We start from the raw sequence: 21,892 nt of genomic DNA, 5'->3' as shown, positions 1-21,892 counted from the left end.
CTAAGAAGAGACATTTTTCAAGGGCTCAGTACAGACTGGTGGATCCCACTCTCCTGGCACTGTGACTTGATCCAGGAATGTACTGATGCTGGTAACAGGATCAGTCTGGTTCTTGGCTTTATAGACAAGTCATGGAAAACGCACCCATAGGAGACAATCAGGTGAGAGGGCAACTCATCTTGGATATCCTAAGTAGAGCAAAAAGCTCTTTCCTAAATGCAAGATAATTTTCCCCAAATTTACTCCTGTAAATGGCAGGAAATTTCCCCTCAGATAAAAGCCTGCTGTACTTGTAATCCTCTTCTCCATGAGACTCTTGCCCCCATGGCATACCACAGTCTTTTGCTTAAAGAAAGGATGTTCTACTGGCCCTGTCAATGCCACCATGGGGCCAGTGTGCTGTGGACCCTGGGGAGATGGCCAATATCTGATCTTAAACCATGAGGCTGGTGGGAGTGGGGAGTGAGGAATTGGCTGTGTGGTACATAGTTGCTGGTTGAGGTTGAACCTTGTCATTTTAGGCATGTTCTCAGAATGGAAACCCATCCTTGTAAACACACAGATTAAACAATTGTTGGCAAAGCAAAAATGCAATGAGAACTCTCTCTTGGGTTTATTATTCCTCTACCACTAGACAGCATCAAGGAAAGACTTTTTACTGTGCCCTGCAAATGCAAAATATCCTGGTGTACATTGCCCCCATTTCAGTGGAGCTGTAGAGAGGAAAAATTCTGGCTCTAAAACCAAACAGGAAAAAACTTGGTGGAGAGACTGGCTTGAAATGTTTGGATGCATTTGACTCTCCCAATGATGTAGACAAGAAGCATTGTGAATAGCAAATAGAGGCTGTCACCTCACAAGATTTTAAGGGGCAGACACATGCAGCTGACTTACAGGGCACTGTTCACTCTCACAGGATCAGACTTTAAAGTAACAGATAATGCAGTTCTAAAATGTATGGTCAGACTTCAGGAACGAAGATTTGGGAAGGGCTTTCCCCACATGGGTGTGCCCTTCCAGCCTGCACAGTGGATTTTTTAGGTGAGGCACAGCGTGTGCAGAATTGGCCCCACCGTTTAAGTCCTGAGGTCCATCTGCCACGGCCGAATGAGCTTGAACAGTTACAGTGAAGTCCTTGGGACTGTCACAGGCCCCGGTACTGACCAGGGCTGACCCTGATGAGCATCCGAGATCTGACGGGATGGGATGGCAGGCAGACATTGAACTGCCCAGGGGAGGGTCCCACTGAGACTCGAACTCAGGTCCTTGGGATTCAGAGTCCAGAGTGCTCTCCTTTACACCACAGGACCGCACCAGTTCTAAAATAAAAGACCGGTGTTTGGACTAATGGTTCTAAATTATTCTAAATGCCAGATGCAAGAACAATTGATGGGACAGCGCATTCTACACAGCGATGGAACCTGGCCTTCTGGAGTAATGAAAAGGTTGTCATTAACCCACTCAGTCGATCAAGGGAAGTCAGTTGATGCAATATTTTCAGACTTTGATAAAGTTCTCAATACTGTCTCACAGGATCCTTCTGGACAAACTATCCAGCCACAGCTGGATAAACATATCATGTGGTGGGTGAGCCATTGGCTCATGGGTGGAGCACAGAGGGTGATAGTGAATGGGGTAACATCACACAGTGGAGACCTGTCACTAGTGAGGCTTCACAGGACTCCATCTTAGTCCCTGTGTTCTTCAACATCTTCATAAATTAGTTGGACATAGGACTGGAAGCGACACTGAGCAAGTTTGCAGATGACACAAAACTGGGGGGAGCTATTGACTCCCTCGAGGGCAGAGGGGCCCTGCAGAGAGACCAAAACAAGTCAGAGGACTGGGCAATCACTAACCATAGGAAGTTCAGAAAGGGAAAGTGCCAATTTCTGCACCTGGAACAGGGCAACCCCAAATATACTTAGAGACTGGGGAATGAGATGCTGGAAAACAGTGCCACAGAAAGCGATCTGAGGTCCTGGTCAATGGAAAGCTGAGTATGAGTCAGCAGTGCCCTGGCAGCCAGGAGGGCCAATCATGTCCTGGGAGGCATCAGGCACAGAATCACCAGCTGGTCGAGAGAGGGGATTGTCCTGCTTTGCTCTGCACTGGGACGGCCTCACCTTGAATATTGTGTGCAGTTCTGGGCACCGCAATATAAAAAAAGATACTAAGTTATTAGAGAGTGTCCAAAGGAGAGTAACAAAGATAATGAAGGGTCTAGAGGGGAAGCCATATGAGAAGCAGCTGATGTCATTTGGTTTGTTCAGCTTGGAGAAGAGGATGCATAGCAGTCTACAGCTTCTTCAAGAGAGAAAGCAGAGGGGCAGGCACCAATATCTTCTCTCTGGTGACCCATCATAGAGGATCAGTGGGAATGATCTGAAGTTATGTTAGGGATGTTTAGGTTGAATATTAAGAAAAGATTCTTCATCCAGAGAGTACTTGGGCACTGGAACAGAGTCCCCAGAGAAGTGGTCACAGCACCAAGCCTGGCAAGAGTTCAAGAGCATTTGGACAATGCTCTCATGGTACATGATGTGATTCTTAATGTTGTCCTGTGCAGAGCCAGATCTTGGTGATCCTTGTGGGTCTTTCCAACTCAGGATATTCTAGGATCCTTTTAGAGTTCCAAGAGTCATAAATGTCCCATATATCTAATCTAGCCCTGCCCTCTGTCAGTCTGAAGCCATTTCCCCATGTCTTGTAACTACCCATCCATGTAAAAATTCCCTCTACATCTTTGTTATAGGTCCCCTTTTGGTACTGGAAAGCTGTTCTAATGTCTCCCTGGAGTCTTCTCTTTTCCAGGCTGAAAACCTCAACTTCTTTCCTCTTAGGAGAGATATTCCATTCCTCAGATCATTTTTATGATCCTCCTCTGGACTGGTTGTGGAAGAAGTGTGTCAACCACTGTGATGCTCACAGCTACCAACCTGTTTTGGTTTTTTTGGTTTTTTTTTTTTGTTTTTCATTTGGTTTGGTTTGTTTTTTTTCCAGATGATGCAGAAGAATCTGGTGACTGCAGGAATAGCCTGATTAGGTGTGGCTTCTGTCGAGGATGGATTCAGACCCCTGGTGCTCTAAGAGCTCAGCTGAGATGCCAGGGACCACTGCCCTACAATGTGTGATTTTGATTTTAATTGGGAAAGAAATTTTCAAAAACAGAAAGGTGTCTCACTCAAAGTAATTGTGTTTTAGAAACTTACCATTAGAGTGCATCTTCAGAGGTGATGTATTTGGCAGTAAAAGTCATCAGTGACAAGACTTTTCAGTGCCCTTAAAAAAATTCTGAACAAGCCTCAAGTGCAGCACATATTCCAAAAAGTTGATGGTATTGATGTTCTTTATTTCTGTCTCACTTCCAATGACTTGTTTCCTGGCAGTCCAGTGGCATCTCTCTTGGGCACTTCAGCTGGCCAAACATTCCTCCTAATGGAGTAACATGAAAGCCCTAGTCAGCATATAACTATGTATTTTGGAGATGTGGAATTTAGTGGTATCAATTGACAGCTGTGCAAGTTCAATTAATGAAAAAGAAACATCAAAGACTTCTATAGTTTAATTATTTTACTGGATGTATATAAATATATGCACACCTTTTTCATATAAAGTGATTGACTGAGATTTGTTCCTTTTTTAATTTTTGTTTTTCTCTTTAAAGTTTTACATTTTACTTCCAAATGTATAATCAAAGCAAGTCAGATGTGCACAAGGACTGAAGCTGATGCAGTGGATCTCTAAGGGTAGGTTCTGATTACAGTACAACCTTGTCCTTAGCCTACATTATGGTGATGATCCTAAACATTGCTTTTGGGAGTATCTTGCCCAACACTTTTCTTGATTTAAATCAGAATATTTTCAAAACAGAGATTAAAAAAACCCACAACATAAATGAAAAATAAAGGTTTATCCTGTGGAAAGAGTAAAATGACATGTCATCATATGACTGGCTCATCACAAACACCCTCCACTGCCCACATAGCAAGGAACTACATAAATATAGTTTATATTTATAAGTAAACACTCATATTTGTATGTAGTGAACAAAGTTAATAATTGCAAAAAAGCCTAAGAAGCCTATTCATATGCACAAAGTAAAGCTGTACAATGACAAATTTAGTCCATAAACTCCCCGTCATGTCTTCTGTATAACTGTGCCGCAAAAGACAAGGCTAAACCTTGAAAACCCAAGGATCAATAAAAATCATAAAAATAAACCCCAACCCTACCAAGGGACTACAGTCCACAAATAAAACATGGGACTTTTGAATTCCACACTGCCTTTCTTTTCGTGTGTGCGATACGAACGAACTACTGGAGGACCTGAGGGTCCAGCTTACTCTGTCCACACAAGCCTCTGCATAAGGAAAACATCAGCGCAGCTCCCACGGTCGTTCCGATAGGAGGCAATGCTGCCCTCTGGTGTTTCCCGGCAGGATAACGAGCTGCCCTTGCGCCTCTGGGCCAACCGAGGCGATACAAGTTGGGCATCGCAGTGCTCCCCGCACAGACCTCCGCACAGGCAACTGGCCAGCATCGTATGGCTCTGTAACTGGAAAAGCCACAGCACTCCAGCCTCCCTGAAACAGTACACGAGAAGAGGTGACTAACTGTGCTGACTGGCCCACTCCCTCTCTCTCGTAGAACACACCACCCTCACCATGGAAACCCTTTAAAGTTGAGGGGTATTGTGCTCACACTTGCGTGTGCAGACCACAGAGCTGGTTTTTTCCCTCCCCTTGACTCTTCTTGTCTGCTTTCACTGTAAATTCCCTCACAGACTTTCAAGCAAAAGTATTTTTGTTGGTGACATGGACAGTGGGATTGAGTGCACCGCTAGCAAGTTCCCTGATGACACCAAGCTGTGTGGTGTGGTTGCTACAATGGAGGCAAGAGATGCCACACAGAGGGACTTGGACAGGCTTGAGAGGCTTAAATCTCATGGAGTTCAGAAGGCCAAGTGCTAAGTCCTGCACCTGTGTCACGGCAACCTCAAGCACAAATACAGGCTTGTTGGACAATGGATTGAGAGTAGCACTAGGGAGAAGGATTTGGGGATGTTTGTGGATGAGAAGTTCAACATGATCTATCAATATGCATTTGCAGCCCAGAACACCAGCTGTCCATATCCTGGGCTGTATCAAAAGGAGTGTGAGGGAATTGCAGTAGGGAGAATCACCTCCCTGCTGACCTATGAAAGTGATTCCCCCACTCTGCTATGCCCTCATGAGACCCTACCCAGAGTACTTTGTCCAGCTGCGTTATCCTCAATATAAGAAGGACATGGACCTGTTGGAGCAAGTACACAGAGGCCACAAAGATGCACTTCTCAAGGGTTTCTCAAAAGCCATCTTGGTGCCTCTGTCATTCCAAGTTACAAGAAGTGGGTGTAATGAGACTTAACACAGCCACTGGCAATGGGCTGCTTGAGATCTACAAACTAGTAAACAAGTATACAGAAGTGGACAATGCACTGTATCCAGCATAAAACATTCACTACAGCACACAAGATTTCTGAGCTTAGAGTGAGATGAACAGAGCTACATGAGAAACAGAGTATCCCAAGTTCTTATTCTTAAGAATTGGCTCTCTGTGGACTAGAAAGAATACTGAATGTGATTTGGGTTTGTGAAGGGTGTGAGGAATTCCACAGGTCTGAATTCAACATGTGACTGCAGATCAACTGAAAATCTGCTTTGACTAAGGCAATGAACTTCTCATGGCCTGGTAAAAGCTCTCAACTTCTGGCCATTCATGTCAGGAAAGGAATGGATCAGTTACTTATGACTCTTTAATACAGGGGTTTCTCCAACTATTTCTGTAGTAGTCTTCTATGGAATATGAAACAATAGAGCTCACCTAGAGCTCATCTTATAAGCTGACACCTTCTTTGCAAAACTTTTCAGTTCATGACATGGTATTGAGACACCTCTGAACACGTTATTGTAACCAAAGTATTTGCAGTTTTCTTATCAGATAAAGTTTTATAGAAATACACACACATGCACCCCCTAAACATCTATACTATTAAGTTTATGAGTAACAATACACTCAATTAAGTTTGCAACATTTAGAGAGTTTTCAGAAGCTCAGAGAAAAGTCTGGTATTCTATCTGGCTTTCTTTTTACCATGGTAATATACTACAGAATAGTAGACTGTCTATTTTTTCCTTTTGCTCCCTACCTTCAGTTCCTTCCCAACATTCAATCTTCAGAAAAAAAGTCAAAATAAAGAAGAGCACAATAAAACAACTCTATCCCTAGCTGTACAATTGAAAGTCAGTAGCTTGCATGTATCCCAATCAGAAAAAAACCCAAAATGTAATAAACTGACCATAAGCATTAAATAGAACTGAAAATATTCACATCCTGTATGAAAGAGGTGTGTTACAGAGAAGCATTTGAAGTCCTATAACTTATCTGGAGCCAGATTTTAAAAGAGCAATAATATTCATTACATAATTGATTAAACTCATTAATCTCAAGAAAAATATTCCAAGCTCTATAGGAGACAGTCTTGTAAAAAAAAAGTAATAATTTTGTGTTTATGAGGCTATAGAAAAAGCTTCAATATAACACACTTTTGTAGAAATAATACTGCACCTAAATAATACAAATTTCACCTAATGTAGCAGACTAGTTTCCATAATGCTGCAAATCAGATCAAGTGAAACAAAGTGCCAGCACAATAGCTTGTATTAAGTCACATTTAGAATGTAATGTTAGAAGATTTTGGCTTAATTTTCTATACACTGTAATCAAGAACCCAAAACTGGATATATTTTTTGTAAAATATATTTTTAATGTAACTTCTCTAATGAAATGAAGAAAATTTGTCCAGAAACTAAAAGCGATGATGTAAACAGACAAAGGCATAATAGTTCGTGCCAGAGGGGATGATACTCAGAGAGGTTAGATGTCATATGACACCAACGAATGCTAGTGCAAGTGTAAAATCAACAGGGACAATGTCCTTACCAAGCATTATAAAAGACATAACCTGCTATCATGTCACCACGTGGTTAAGGTTATCATATAATCTTAAAAGGTGCACATCAGTTGTAAGCTCTCCACAACAAAGGATCTCTTTATTCTGTTTTGAGGGTCTTTCTAAGAGTCAAAGAACCCTTCAAATCAGCCTTTAGTTAAAAAAAAAAAAAAAAAAGAAAAGAACTGTATAACAGTAAGCCATAGAATCACAGAAGAGAATATTTCAAGTTGAAAAAGACCCATAAGGACCAATGACCCCTGCTCCCTGCAGGACTATCTAAACCATATGACTAAGAGTGTAATCCAGATGTTTTTCTAATAATTTCTTGCAAAATAATTAAAAGTAATTAAATGAACTAACCTAATCTACAAAAAGAAATTGCTACAATAGCACTAAGAAATAACAAAAATACTTTAAAAACTTGTTTCAGAAGGCCTGTAGACACTACACGAACTATGTGGATAAGGAAATGACTTTCAGGGTGCTATCAGTATATTTAGTCATTTCAGTCACCACAAGATGGTAGCATTTCTGAACATTACTGATGCTTGCTTTCTCTAGTGCTTCCATGTCCAGAATTCTATAAAACAGCAGTAGTTTGATTTTTAGTGACAGAATGGTTGAGGTTGGAAGGCTCTGGATGTCTTCTTGTCTGACCCCTGGACTCCAGCAGAAATGCCTGGAGCCAGCTGCACAGACGACTTTTGATTATCTCTGAAGAAGGGAACACAACACCAGTCTGAGCAACCTGCACCAGTGTTTTGTCACCCCGAGGTAAAAAAAAACAAAACAACAAAACCATTCTTTTCTCTGATGTTTAAAACATTTTCTTAATGTTCAGGAGGAACCTCTCGTATTTCAGTATGCACCCATCACCTCTTGTCCTGTCACCAGGCACTACTCATAATAATCTAGTTCCACCTTCTTTACACACTGCCTTCAGGTACTTGTACGCAGTGTTGAGTTTCCCCTTGAGTCTTTTCTTCTCCAGACTAAGCAGTCCCAGCTTACTCAGCTTTTCCTCACAGGAGGGATGCTCCACTCCCATAAAGATCTTCATGTTGGCCTAAACTCTCTCCAGTACCCACAACTCACTCCGTGTACCCATTACTGAACACTGCACTACAAGTGTGGCATCAACTGTGCTGAGGAAAGGGGAAGGAGAACCTTCACTTACCTCCTGGCAACACACCTCCTAATGCAGCCCAGGATATAATTATTTTGTAATAATAAGTATAATATTAGAGAGGAACTAGAAGCCCAGAGAGAAGTCTGGTCATCTATCTGGCTTTATTCTCACTACAGAAGTATATCAGAGAGCACTGTCTGCTGCCTCCATTCCTCCTCCCCCTTTTCCTCTCTATATTGAATTCTTTCCCAATACTCAATCTGCAGAAAAAGTTAAAATAAAGAATGATACAACTATTGTACCCCTGGTTGCACAATTAAAAGTCACTAGCTTGTTCACTTGCACTTTTTCACTTGTGTTTACAGACAGCAAATTATATCCCATCTTACTTCACCTAAAAGTGTTTATCCTTAATGTTTTCTAAATGCCCTAAAAAGAAATTACATCACTTTTGTTTACAGTTCAGTTCAAAATTGTAATTTAATTTCTGTCTCAAGGAACAAAAGATATGCAAATAAATTCCACTCCATCAGTGATGGAGATACCAAGTACTTTTTTTAAGGTATCAGTATCTTTTTTAGCTACAAGTATAAATGAAATGCAAAATAGTCTTGATAAAATAGGGAAGCAATAACAGAAAACATGTAAAGAGTTAAATGTGAATAGAACGTTTCATAGGTTAGAGTGATCAAATCAAAGGACATGTCTTCCTAAGTAGGCACATGTAGACCAAGGATGTTTATAGTCTCCAGCAAAACACATAAATCAAGCTCCAGACACAAAACCATTGAGGTTACCTTGGGTAGAAAGCAGAGTGGCCAAGATAACTTGACCTGCACAAAAACTGGTTCATTCTGCAAGCCCGGGAGCTTCCAAAACAGCATAGAGAACAGAGAGAGGAATTCAGTTATGTTCGCATTCTTCCACGCAGATACAAACAAAAATGTTAAAAGGTAATTTTAATGACCTCTTGCAGACACAGCACCTACCAACCACCTAATTAAGCATGGAAGCTGCCTGTCAAAGTGCCTATCTCTTCCTATTAATGATAAAGCTTTCCAACCTGGGTACTTTGAGTTACACCTCAAATAGATGTAAAGACAACAGTGAAGTAAAAATCTTCAAAAAGGACTTAATTTTCACATGGGACTCCCTGCACTCTCCCCTAGCTCTCTAAAGCCAGAATAAGAGTATTCGTTTTCATGAGCAGCAGTTTCTGCTGCAGCACAAGAGGATGAACACTGAATGAAACACCACTTTCAAGGTGACGGAAGAGAACATGGCAGCTGGGTATCATGAAACACTTCCAAACACTACACAAACTCTTAGACTGCTGAGGAGGCTGTGAAACATATGTTGTTGGAAGTTTTTTTATTAAAAATTAAGTACAGATGTGCCTTAAGCTTCTGGCTGGTATATTTCCAATAGCTTGTTATGGACATATTCAAAAACATTACAGTGTATTTCAAAACAGCAGTCATTCAGTCATGATTAGCATTCACAAGAGATCATGTATTTTCCTTGGGCACAGAAATTGGTTGTATATGTTGATCTCATACGTTGTATGTGTTGGTGAAATAAATATCAGTATATTTTATTTATTTTGTTTGTTTTTAAAATGACGATGTGCTAGATGACTTCTTTGGCCCCTCCCCACCCTGTGCTCTGTATTTTTGTTCAAAAGCAGGACTAAAATTGTCCCTTCTGTATGCATCAATAAGGTCTAGGTGACCTGCCAAAATTCAAGATATGTAAGGTTATTGTGGTAAGAATAGAAACAGATGGCAGAGTTGGGTATTTTTCCATCCATTTTCATCTGCTTCACAGTTCAAAGACTTCAGTCATGTCCCAGTGTTACTCCTTCTTTCATGTTTTTGTTTCTACTTAGCTACTTTCCATAATGATATCAGACTTCAGCATCTTGTTGGGTTTTTTGCATTGTTTCTTTCTCATATCAGCAAACACCCAGTTCAAAACAATATCAGCAACAGCTCTTCATTTGTTATTTCAAATTCCTGTATAGATGACTTTGCTTTGGTTGTGGAGTTAAACATGCATTCAATTTTGAAAATTACATTACCTAAGGAACTTACTTTCATAAATGAATACTTCCAGAGATGTACAACAGCCTTAAAGAAATTAAAATAGTTGAAACATAGTGGTCAAACCAGAGTCAAATCACCACTATAAAAATAATTTCAAATATTATAATAAGAATTTTTAGTACTGAAAAGCTTTTTTAATATATAATTTATTCACCTGTGTCACAGATGGATGTGAAACAACACTGACCTATCAAATAAGAAGGCCCATAATGAAATTGAGGGCCTGAATATTTCATATGCAAACCATGATATCTCTGGCAATAGGAAAAAAGTCCTATAAAATATTAAAAAAATCCTTAATACATCTACGATTTCAGCAATAAATAAAGACAGCAATAATTTCTTTAATAAGAACCTGGAATACTTTTAGCTGCAAGGATACCAGAACTTTTATTTGCTGATAATGCTGTCTCTTCTTTTAAGATCTAAAGAAAGAGGATGATACTTACATGCTTTTGCCATGCCAAACACACAAAGAAATAACCTCTGGAAAGACACTGAGAAGTAAGTTTCTTAATATCTTGATATATGTGCTACAGCTGTATTTACATAGAGGTGTATATACATACCAAAAGTGAATCAGTCTATTTTGTCTTGATCTTGCCTTGTGTTAAGCTTATGCATCAGTAAGAAGCACAGAAAGAGATAGCCATTATTTGAATGTAAGCAAACTATTCAGCAAAGACAAGCCTCATCACTTTTGTGAAGAAACTTTTGAGATTTGTACTTTTGAGATTTGGAGCATTATTGACACTGATCTTTTAAAATAAAATATCTCAGTACTGATCAGATTCTCCAGTCTGTTCCACTCAGTAGCTGAATAAATTTCCTAACATCAAAGCTCCTCCCCAAGTTGTTGTCATGCACAGAACAGTTCTTCAACCTCCAGAGAATCCTTGTATTTGGGCTAATGTGTAGTGCCCCAAATCATCATTCTACTTTTCCCGTTCATGATTTATCTTCCACATGAACCATCCCTACTTATAAATAAATCCGTCCTTTATTTTGACTGGAAAAGCAAGTTAAATATTCAAAATATTCTCTGGGAAACTGACTCAAAGAAAGAATATTATATAAGGGAGGTGAGGCATTAAAAGAAAAATAAACAGTCCTCCCAGCGATTCTCCTAGAAGAAAGTAAAGTTGAGCTTTCTTAATATCCAGCCACAAATATCTGGTGTCTTGACAGCTAAGCAGCATAAGAATCTGAAAACCTTGAATATTCAGAAACCTGAGAAGTTTTTAACCTGTTGAGATATTAGGCAGTGCAGGAGCTCCAAGCCTCAAGCAGGTAAATGAATTGTCAGAAAACAGGGTATTGTCATAAAGGTTTGGGGGCAACTGAAGGGTTGCATGGCATTCTAATTCCCATTCTATGTTCTGATTTTAAAATATCCCAGTGGTTTTATGTGGCACTGCTAGTTTTATCTGGTGCTAGCAGTGTTCCCTTTGGCCTAAAAGCACTTTTTTATCTGTTTGCTTTGCTAGGACTAGATTAACTAAAAAATTTATAGTATAGAGAACCCTTATCAAAAAACCTCTGCACTTCCACTTTAGGACATAAAGAAAAAGACAGCCAAAGCTATAGGATAGATCAACTTACCTCAATAAGAAGATTATGAAAATAAGAAAATTGCAATGGAGAAAAATGTCAATATCAGTAAACTAGGAGTCTTGCCACCTTGAGCCAAAAATTATAGAGATATAATTATAATATATATAACATAGAGTATAGATATATAATATATAAGACAAGGACACACTAAAAACAAACTGAGTTGGATAAAGTTAAAACAAGTACCACTTCCATTATAGAAAATCCTAATCGTTCCATAGTATGCCTTGAAGCCTGAGACATTTTTCAGAAAGAAAAGCAACGACGTGTCAAAGATAATAAGGACTTTCAGAGACAGAGATCCTTACACAGCCTTACAATGGGATCTGTGAGAGATTTGAAAGGGATTACAATATGTGGAATATGCTGCTTTTGAAGGTTAGAGACAGTAAATGAGCATTTGGAGTCTTCCTGTCGAGAGGAGAAATGGAAAAAGTTATTGTTTAGCAATATGTCTTCAGATTATCTTCTGCCAGGCCTGTCAAATGGGTCTTCTATACATGTAGCAATATTTCAATCAACAATACTTTAAAAAAATTCATTATGCACTGTGTTGAAAAACTGCTTAAAAGTAACAGAACTGTTGATTGTGGAACCCTTAATAGAGATGTCTATTAAATGACTGATCCTTTGCCTAGATTACATTTAGCAATACCTCACACATAATTTTTCTAATCTGTTTTTGAAATTTCAGGGGGATGATTCTTGATTTTTTTACTAAAAATTACTATGGAAGCTTTTCTCAAAATACTTCACTAATGAGTATTTTCTGAATACGGTACTAGCAAAGCATGCAAGCTAAATAATTTTGTTATTAAATAAACACAAAGAAGGATGAAGTAACCAAATTTTGGGTAAACTCAACAGTCCTTTAGAAAAGGATTATTAACAACTTCCAGACACAACTTTTTCACTTTCAAAAATAAGAGCCCAAGATTAATAGTAAGGTTCCAAAACCTGTCAGAAAATTTGATATAAAAATATTCTATTTCTGAACGACATAGGCATATAGCAAATACTTCTCAACTTTAACTTCAAGAAAACAAATAATCAGTATAAAATTCAGAGCAACTGTAAGGTCTCATGACATAACTACTGCATGTTGCTTCTCTCCTTACCACCACTGCACTTCCTTGACTTCTCACAATGCAAAGAACATATACCTAACCTTAGAAAAGCAGCATAATGCTGAGGCACATAGCTCAGGAAAGAGGACAGGATGTGCAGCATGTCATTGGCCTCTCTATCCTTCCTATTGCCCCTTCTCCTATGTATATTCTCATTGCTTCTTGCCCCTATGGTCAGAAAAAGTCTGAAAAAAAACCCCAAAATGGCAAAAAATGCCCAACTCTTGCTGTTTTAATGGGATGAGAAGTCTCCATTGAACTACTTACAGAAGAGAGTGCATAACAGAAAGGACTTGCTGCTCGTGCCTCAGCCAGTGCTGTGTAGGCAGACTGCTGCAGTCACGGCTATCACAAAAGTGAAACTTTTCTGCAGTTTGTGTTTTGTTCTTGCTCCAGGTAGGCAATTCTCTGCTATGCTTATTACACAAGCTAATCAGGCAAAACCTTCCTGCCTTGGCATTCTGTAACTATTGAAAGCAAGTTGTAAGCTCATTTCCCTAAACTGTTAGTTTTCAGTTATGGTTTATAGGAAATGTAGGAAGACATACTAACAGCAAATTACTCCAGTCAAAATATGTTGGCTTGTCATTTTTGTACATTTTTCCATGGTCAGCTGACCTTGTGAAAGCTTTTAGAATTCCTTATGCTTTCAGAGGAAAGTGGAGCTGACTACCTCCTTTTTATCAGAGCCATTTTCAGGGCTGTTGACACAGTGGCACCTGAGCAGATGGTGTGCTAGTTGAGAAAAGACAAAGTGTGATTACCTTGGCATGTATTAGAACTTCACTGTTCACTAACATTCATGCTTCAGGGGGTCTGTTAACACTGTTGAAACAGGAATACAAAGATGGAAATAGCCACTAGGCCAATTATTAGCTGATTGAGTACAAAGTTTACTAATGTAGGTTTCAGCAAGTTCTTAAAAAAAAAATGACCCCTGCACACAGACCTATCCTTGAAAGAGGTCTTTTCAACACCCACGCATGTAAGTTACATTTGGAAAAAAGATCATTCATATAGGAATAGAAAGTTATTAAACTCTATCCAGATGAAGTTTTTGGCAAGAGAATCCATTTCAGAAGGAAGAGCATACCTGTTTACTCACATAATGCTGATTTTTACAGTGCCTATACTTGCTTGTGGTTACCACTTTCTTCTTTTATTACCAGGCTAGTATTGGAAGGCACCTACATACTTACCTCTACATTTTTAAGATAACTACTTAAATAACCTAGACATATCCCAGGCATTTAGAAACTAAAAAAACTTGGCAAATTTGTCTGAAATTTTCATGGCTTACAGCTTAAAAACACCATAATACGACACATATAAAAGATATTTACCTCAAATGTAGGAGTCACTATATCAAATAGATGAGAAGTTAATGATATCACAATATCCAATTGAGTGACCTTATTTGTTCCTCATTACCTTTTTTCCACATTTGTTCTGTGCTAACCCCATGAAGTTTATCAATTAAGGTGATTGAATATGAGAGATCTCATTCTGCAGTTCATATGACAAGTTACCTGAATGAACATGAAAGAATTTTTTTTCGGGAATGTTTTTCAGAAAACTAATGAAGACATAAATCTCTAGCTGGAATCAGAGTGCATCACAGCTTCTTAGACAATCCATGAGAATCAAGTACCACACAGTGTCATAAATTCACCCTAATGGCCCTGAACAACAGTATCCAGGATGTCCTTCCCTCTACCCAAAGGCTTGAAAAGGGCTATTTAAGCTTAGGGCTGTGTCCTAGTTCAGCAGCCAGGACCAGTTTGTCACTATGTGGGTGTTAACAAAGCTGTGTATTCTAAGCCTCTATGTAATTTCTCATGAACTGTTAACAATGGACCATTTGCAGCAGCTGCCCAGGGCACACCTGACCCCTCAGGCTGGGAGCTGGGTGTTAAAGAAGCCTGTGAGATGGAGCTGTGATAACTTCCCTTTGGGGAATTGTTAGCACCTCCACACCCAGTCTGAGGGGTCGTGTCTGCTAATGAGCCATCAATGATTCCAAAAATACCCCATGACTCACAGAGTTAGATCACCCATTGTGGAACTCCCTGCCCTGAGGGAGGTACTGGGCATTCCCACTTGAACCTGAGATATGTAATCCTGGGGTTTGAGGACTTCTGGGACCTCTCTCCACATCCAGAGGAGCACTAGAACCTCAACACGACTGTGACCACTACTCTTGGCCAGACTGTGACCATCATCTGCACCAACAGGTTTTTCCCTTCCTTTTATTTTGGACTAAGGGAAACCACAGAGGGTCCCAGCACAGGGGCCAACAAGCACCATTCTCTTTGTGCCCCAGGGTACTGGGTTATACTTCTGGGTTTTGTGGGTTAAAAACAAATTCTCTTTGTATCGTTGCATTTATTGTAATATTTTTATCAAATTGTAACTCTAATTTATAATCTGTTTTGTGTTGGGTTCACTTCTCCTGTTGGTTTATCTTTAATCCAGCACAGGCTGGAAGCCATTCTTACCTGAACTGAGTAGTCCTGTCCTGTGGAAGGACCTTGCCATATTCTTGTCTCTAGTCCTGCCTCTGGCCTTATCTCCCACCTGAAGCAACTGGATGAATCCTGAGCCTGATGCATTACCATGCCTTGTGTAGTTCTGCTGACTGCCCAATTATATATATATATGTGTGTAAGTGTAAGTGTATGAGTATCTATACCTATATCTATATATCTATATCTAATATGTATATATATATATATACACAGACATACACAGAAACATACATACACACACACGCACATATATATGTATGTATATATGTATAAGTACCTCAAAACCCCATGAGTTCAGGTGCAGCACGACTGCTCTTTGCCCAGGGAGGGTACTACCGTGCTAGGAGCATACTTGGCACCTGTTTTGTTCCCCAGTTTGTTAAGCAGTTCTGCTGTTGCTGTTTGATGACATTGACTCTGTGAAATAGAGGCACAGGAATATGAAGTGGGAGTTTGTCATCTCTCAAAGTAAGCTGCTTTGTGAAAGGAAGAAGGAGAGTACCAGGAAAAAAACAGGAGCACAAAAGAGTATGTCACACATTGCTTCAAGCAAGCAAAATTCATGTGCCAGAAACTGTTATTAGCTGTGCAAAAACACAGCAACTCAATCCAGGAGACTTAATACAAGAACAATTTGATTTACAATCATACTGACTAGGATCTAGATAGAAAAGGCATGAGGAATGAGTCTGTTGCACCACAAAATGACTGTGGTTTCAGAATTCAGTAATGTCCAAACATGTTCAGGGAAGTACAAGTATCTGTAACTCTTAAGTACTTAAGATTCTTCTCTGCCTCCCCTGGTGTAAGTTGCTTCTTGGGTTTTCAAGACTGTAATTTCTTCTCTTCATTCCCGTACAAAAGAAAAGGAGCACATGAGGAGAAAGCTAAGAAAATGAGCAAGAGTTTTGCCACGGAATTTAAAGAACTCAGGTTTTTTACATATTGCCCAGTGATACCAGATGACGTGTTTCTGAAAGTGTTGTTCTGTATAGAAGACATACAGAAGTTTGTTAAACATAGATAGTGTCAGAAATGGGAATATAAGTACAGACAAGTGCTTCTAGCAAGAGGGCGCCACAGGAATTATCTGTTGTATCAGCTAACATTGATAACGCTATCAGTACAGTCATGAGATGAAATTTCTAAAGCAATCAAAGCAACAAATAATGAAGGCACGGGTAAGGGTCAGATGTTCTCTGGCATACTGTTCAACTCTGTGATGAAACCATGAAAGCTTGGAAAACAGGCAAGTTAAAAACTATTTTATGCATGTCTGAAGGCACAAAAGGCAAACACTCTGTTCTAATCCTTTGAAGGATGATTATGGCAGCTCTTTCACCTAGAAATTCAGCAGGATAATAAAAAGACTAAATACTTCCAACTGGTAGTTATTCAAAATACCCTGACCTGAAAGATGCTTTTCAAAAATTTTCTTTTAAATTAAAATTGGTGTCCCGAGCACATAACCACAAAGCAGAGGCAAACAATGGAAATGGTAGGTATCTAGCTCAGTTATGACTTCTTAGAGCCAGTTTGTCCCATTTACACATTGTTCAAGTTTTGGTTAAGATCTTCATGCCTCATCAGCTCCATGCTGCTTTGACAGAGGCCAACATGCCAGCAAATTTCCCTGAAAATCACTGCAAAATTTCTTTTAGTTTTCTATGTTATCATATTCCAAGTCAAGCTAAGATTATACAAAAGTATGATTTTATTATTTGACATCTGTTAACAATAAAATTGGGATAGTATGCTCTGCAGTGGTTATTTAGAAAAACAATTGTAAGAATAGGCAAAAAATTAAGGTGTAGAACTTTCAGAAAAAGTTTAGGTACTTTCAAGTCACCCATAACATGAGTTGTTAAACTAGTAGTCAACAACATACCTACTTAAAGAATGTGAAAATTATAGCACTTCTTACTGTTTCCTTCTCTATTCAGGTAGTGGCCTGTCTAGGGTTTTCATATGATTTCAAGACTTAGTGTTCTTTACCATACACCTGAGGCTGCATCAGATTATCCTCTATAAAGGATTTATATTCCATTTCAAATCTTCATCTGACTCTTATTTCAGAGTTGGCTTTGGTCTTTCTCTAAAAATGATTATCTATCCTTGAGAGCCAAGTAAAGTATGTATCCCTTTGACAGATCAGTGTCATGTCCTGGATAAGGACACCATATTGAATAAGGAAGGCAGGAGCTGTGTATTGAATAAAATAGAAAACACTGGTTTAAAATGTGAATTTCTTCCATATTATTATTTCATCTCAAATGTATGAACTGGTAGGTTACTATTGGTTCTTAATTCAGATCTCTTCAGGATGACACTAAGACTGAACCACAACTCCATCTTTTCAGCATCAAAGGACTCGATGTTGCAAGCTTGTTCCATCAGCAGTCAACAAAGTTATTCTAGGAGAGAGAAAATCTGAATATTTCAATATGCTTTCCTGGAAACTTATGCCGAAATTTTATTGGGGTACTAATGCATTGGCATTACATATAGGGTATATGGCTCTGTTCCAGTGAGAATTTAGAAGGATTCTGGGCCGAAACTGTGACACCATTTAAAATCCAAGCAAACAGCATCTATTGCAGAGAAATAGCAAACAAAAGGAAAAAAACCCCCTGAAAAACGGGAAAAAACCAAACCCCAAGACAACTGCCACTCACCATGCATTATTCATTACTGTATATACCGACTCCAGCGTGCCCAAGATCCCCACTATGACCAGCTGCTGCATCCTTGGTCTTCGGTAGGCTCCACAGATTTGGCGGGTGTCCCCATGGAGGTAATGTTGTCCTCTGTGCCAACGCACACCTCCACCTGGAGTAGAAACTGTTTTTATACGCTTGGTCTTTCATGTCTATCTAGGCATATGTGGCCATCACACACTCACATAGAGGCCTCCCGTCCATCCCTCTGTAAAGTAACTGGGAATCCCCCTAAGCTTGTGCAGTGGGTCTCTCTTTTGGGGTTGGTGCTTGTTATCACCCTCCTCTTCTTTTTCTCCTTGACTCATCCTAGACTGGCTGTTGGCAAGTAGCCAGGCTGCAAAACAGTTTCAGCGTACACAAGATATTCTCCTTCAAGAACAAAGTCCCATTTATCCATAACTTCGCAAGAAAAGGAACAGACTCTCACAGACAGCAAGGCCAGACACAGGCCAATATAACAGTGTCTCATCACACCTGAATACAGGCTGCTAGTACGAACACAGTTTCGTGAAGTCAGGCAAAACTACAAGTTTAACCCTAGAGCTTATTCAAAGCTAATTAAATGAAACAATAAAGTATGGGGGGTTTTAATGGTCTATTACTTTAATAGTAAAGCTTTCTGTTAATAAAATTCTGTCTTACTAGAGATGATACTTCTCTACATCTTAGAAAGGTTGACACAAGATAACACAGTAGTGTTGACATGCTGTAATGAATGACTTGAGAGAAGATGCTTCATGTAATGTAAGCATTTCAAATGAATGTCCCCACAGAACTACAGAATAAAGAAGCATTGGAAAATATTATAAAAGTTAATTTTAGTTTCCTATGGATTTGCATATTAAACTTTTTCTGATGATGAAAAACTTCTATAATGTCCAGTCCATGCTACAACTTTAGACTTCGTGTCCTCAGGTCCCTGCAATTAACTCTGGTGTGATTACACTTCTCCATTCCCCAAAACCCCTTGGGATGTTACTGGACAATCAGACATCAAGTCCTGGTTTGCCTATCACTTGTCTAGTTTTAGATTTAAGATTTTAGACTTTGTTAGATGGAAGTTTCACAGCTAATCTGCAGAAATCAATAGACACAACTACTTAGAAATTATATACCATTATATGGTTTACTATAATGGGAATGGAATTGAAGAGTGAGATGAAAGAACTGGAAATTGCATTTTCAAAGTATTTTTATTTTTGCATAGATTGTTTAGATTATAAGTTTCTATTTTTTAAATATAGAAAAGGAATAATTCAATAGCAGGGACAATCTGCAACATAATATGCAGAATATGATGCTGTTTTCTTCCTTTTGCATATTACAGCATTCTAACAATCTGAAAAGCAAATTCTCTCTTTTTAAGTCATAGACTTTTTTTTCTAGGAATTTCTGTTTCACCTCTTTCTATTCTAAAATTCAAAACTTCTATTCCAGATGAAAATTCAGTACTTTAAAATTATGGAAATTAGCTGACACTTCAGAATTTATGCTACTTCCATTGAGGGGAAAAAAACCCAACTACCAAACCCAATCCCCAAAACTCCATACATCTGAAATATCTTATTTAAAACAACATTCCTTCCTTCTCCAAAATTAAATAGTTCACTTTGTTGATGCTTACGCCACTATAAATAGCACAAACAAATTCCCTTAGGCATATTACCCTGGTTCAGACTGAATAAAAATATAGGTATTTTACAGCACCATATTGTGTTATCTGGATATTAAGAGATAAGGTATCAAAATGATAAGATCAAATCTACAGTTTTTTTACATTACAGAAGTATTTCTGTAATTGGTGTATATTTTCTTGCAATCCTGAGATGATATTAGAGTGAAATGTATTAGTTTTATCTAACCACATTTTTAAAAAGTTCTTAAATCTGGGTTCCACCGGTAGAAAATAAAACTTCATTATATTTCATCACTGGGTCATAGCATACTCTTAGGCTTTAATATGTTTTCTGTTGAAGGGAAATTGAGCAGAATAATTACAGTGTACTAAATAATTCAGGGCTCAGAAGTTTTTCTACAGTATGAGTTTATGAGTTCTACATAATGTCAAAATTAAAATAGATTCCAGCTCATGACATTTAGCAAGAAGCTGATGAACAGGTAAATGTCTTGCTATACTTCTGGGATTTTACTTACTTAAAAACAAATATCACTACACTTAAAATAAGGTAATTTTCTAGAGTTTTTTTTAGATTTAACCTTTGGAATAGTTTTAATTAAGGTTTCTTTACAATCTGGATTGATCAGTTGTTAAGTATGTGCTATGTCAGTAATTCTAATCTCATGACAACCTACATTGTTTCCCAGACAACTATTACCTTATTCAATGCACATCACAACTCATTTTCACTTAACAACAGTGCAGTTGTTCTGTTTAAAAGACCCATGCATGCAGAGAATTGTATCTTCACTACTGATATTAAGTAGTTAACAAGAAAAAAATTAATAATTTCTTTATGAGCCATTCAAATTCTATGCTGTTTACTTTAGAAAATACTAATAAATGTACATATATTTCCTTTGGATTAAAAACTGAAACTGTAGAGAGCAAAAATATTCAGGTGAATTTATCTAACTCCTAACCCATATCCTAACTTTAAGGGCTAGATCAGCTATGTAAAGTGAAGCATAAAAGGGCTACTTGGAACTGGCAACTGGTTTAAAAGTTTAGCACTTTCTGCATAAGACACATAAAAGTCAGGCAGGCACATATATTGCCAAGGAATCTAGAATAGCACTAGATCCCTAATCACAGGCAACAGATTCAAGCCCAAGGTACAGACAATGTCTGAATACAAGCCATATTCAGCCATTACAGCTGAGACTCTGTCAGGTAATTCAAGCAAACAATTCACCTCATCCCTAATTAGACAGAAGCATTGATCAGCATTTGAGCAACTCTAAATTTCCCTAGTCATAATCAGACTGCTTTGATACAAGCTCCCATTATAATCAACACTCACACGTAGACTCTCATCCACCTCACAGACACCTATGAGATGAATCTGACTCAGAAAAATTAGTCAAAGGTATCTGGTAATTTTTAATGATTCGATTTTTCACCATTCCACTTAACATAGCATACCAGCTGCAGATCCCTTAACCCTAATATACAGTTGTTTGTGTAACCACCAAATCAAGAGTCTAAGAGGGCCTTAAGGTCTAAGATTAGGCATATTGCTTGACTAAATCACCCAGTTTGAAGAGGGTGTAACAGATTAATCCAATATCCCAGAAGAATTCTGACACAGGCAGGGTTTAAATCCAGTTTTGCACTGACTTCACCTGAATTCTGTGACTCTTTCATTACCTATTGAAATTTCTTGCTTCATCTTATCCATCTTTATAATAAATCAGAAAATTACTAAAAAACAACTCATACATTAGAGAAATTTCCTGCCTTCCTTCAGGAAGATACAAGAAGCAAATTAATGTTAACTTCTTAAAGAAACTTGGATACTTAGTAGAGAGGATTGATATAATTTCTGTGCACAATTAAGAGGAATTCAGAGATCACAATTCAGAGATCACAAACCCATAATTTCCCTTGGAAGCTAAGTATTTCAGACTACCAGAGTCTTTATATTAGGATCTTGCTCATAATTTCAGTTCTTGGGGTTAGAGGTACTGATAACATCTAAAGCACAAAGTTGT

The 21,892-nt window shown here is 38.5% G+C and overlaps 1 long non-coding RNA gene across 1 annotated transcript in view; it reads right to left on the bottom strand.

Annotated features, from left to right (window-relative positions):
* LOC139684985 (uncharacterized) overlaps positions 1–21,892 on the bottom strand; it is a 53,928-nt gene that overhangs the window by 27,878 nt on the left and 4,158 nt on the right. Inside the window, exons 2-3 of the long non-coding RNA XR_011700012.1 lie at positions 18,176–18,329; positions 3,213–3,435 (exon numbers count right to left, since the gene is read on the bottom strand). This is a non-coding gene — a long non-coding RNA (uncharacterized lncRNA). The remainder of the gene's footprint in view (positions 1–3,212; positions 3,436–18,175; positions 18,330–21,892) is intronic.

This window comes from Pithys albifrons, chromosome Z (genome assembly GCF_047495875.1).
Source record: "Pithys albifrons albifrons isolate INPA30051 chromosome Z, PitAlb_v1, whole genome shotgun sequence".
NCBI lineage: Eukaryota > Metazoa > Chordata > Aves > Passeriformes > Thamnophilidae > Pithys > Pithys albifrons.
This window is presented reverse-complemented; position numbering and strand designations above follow the sequence as displayed.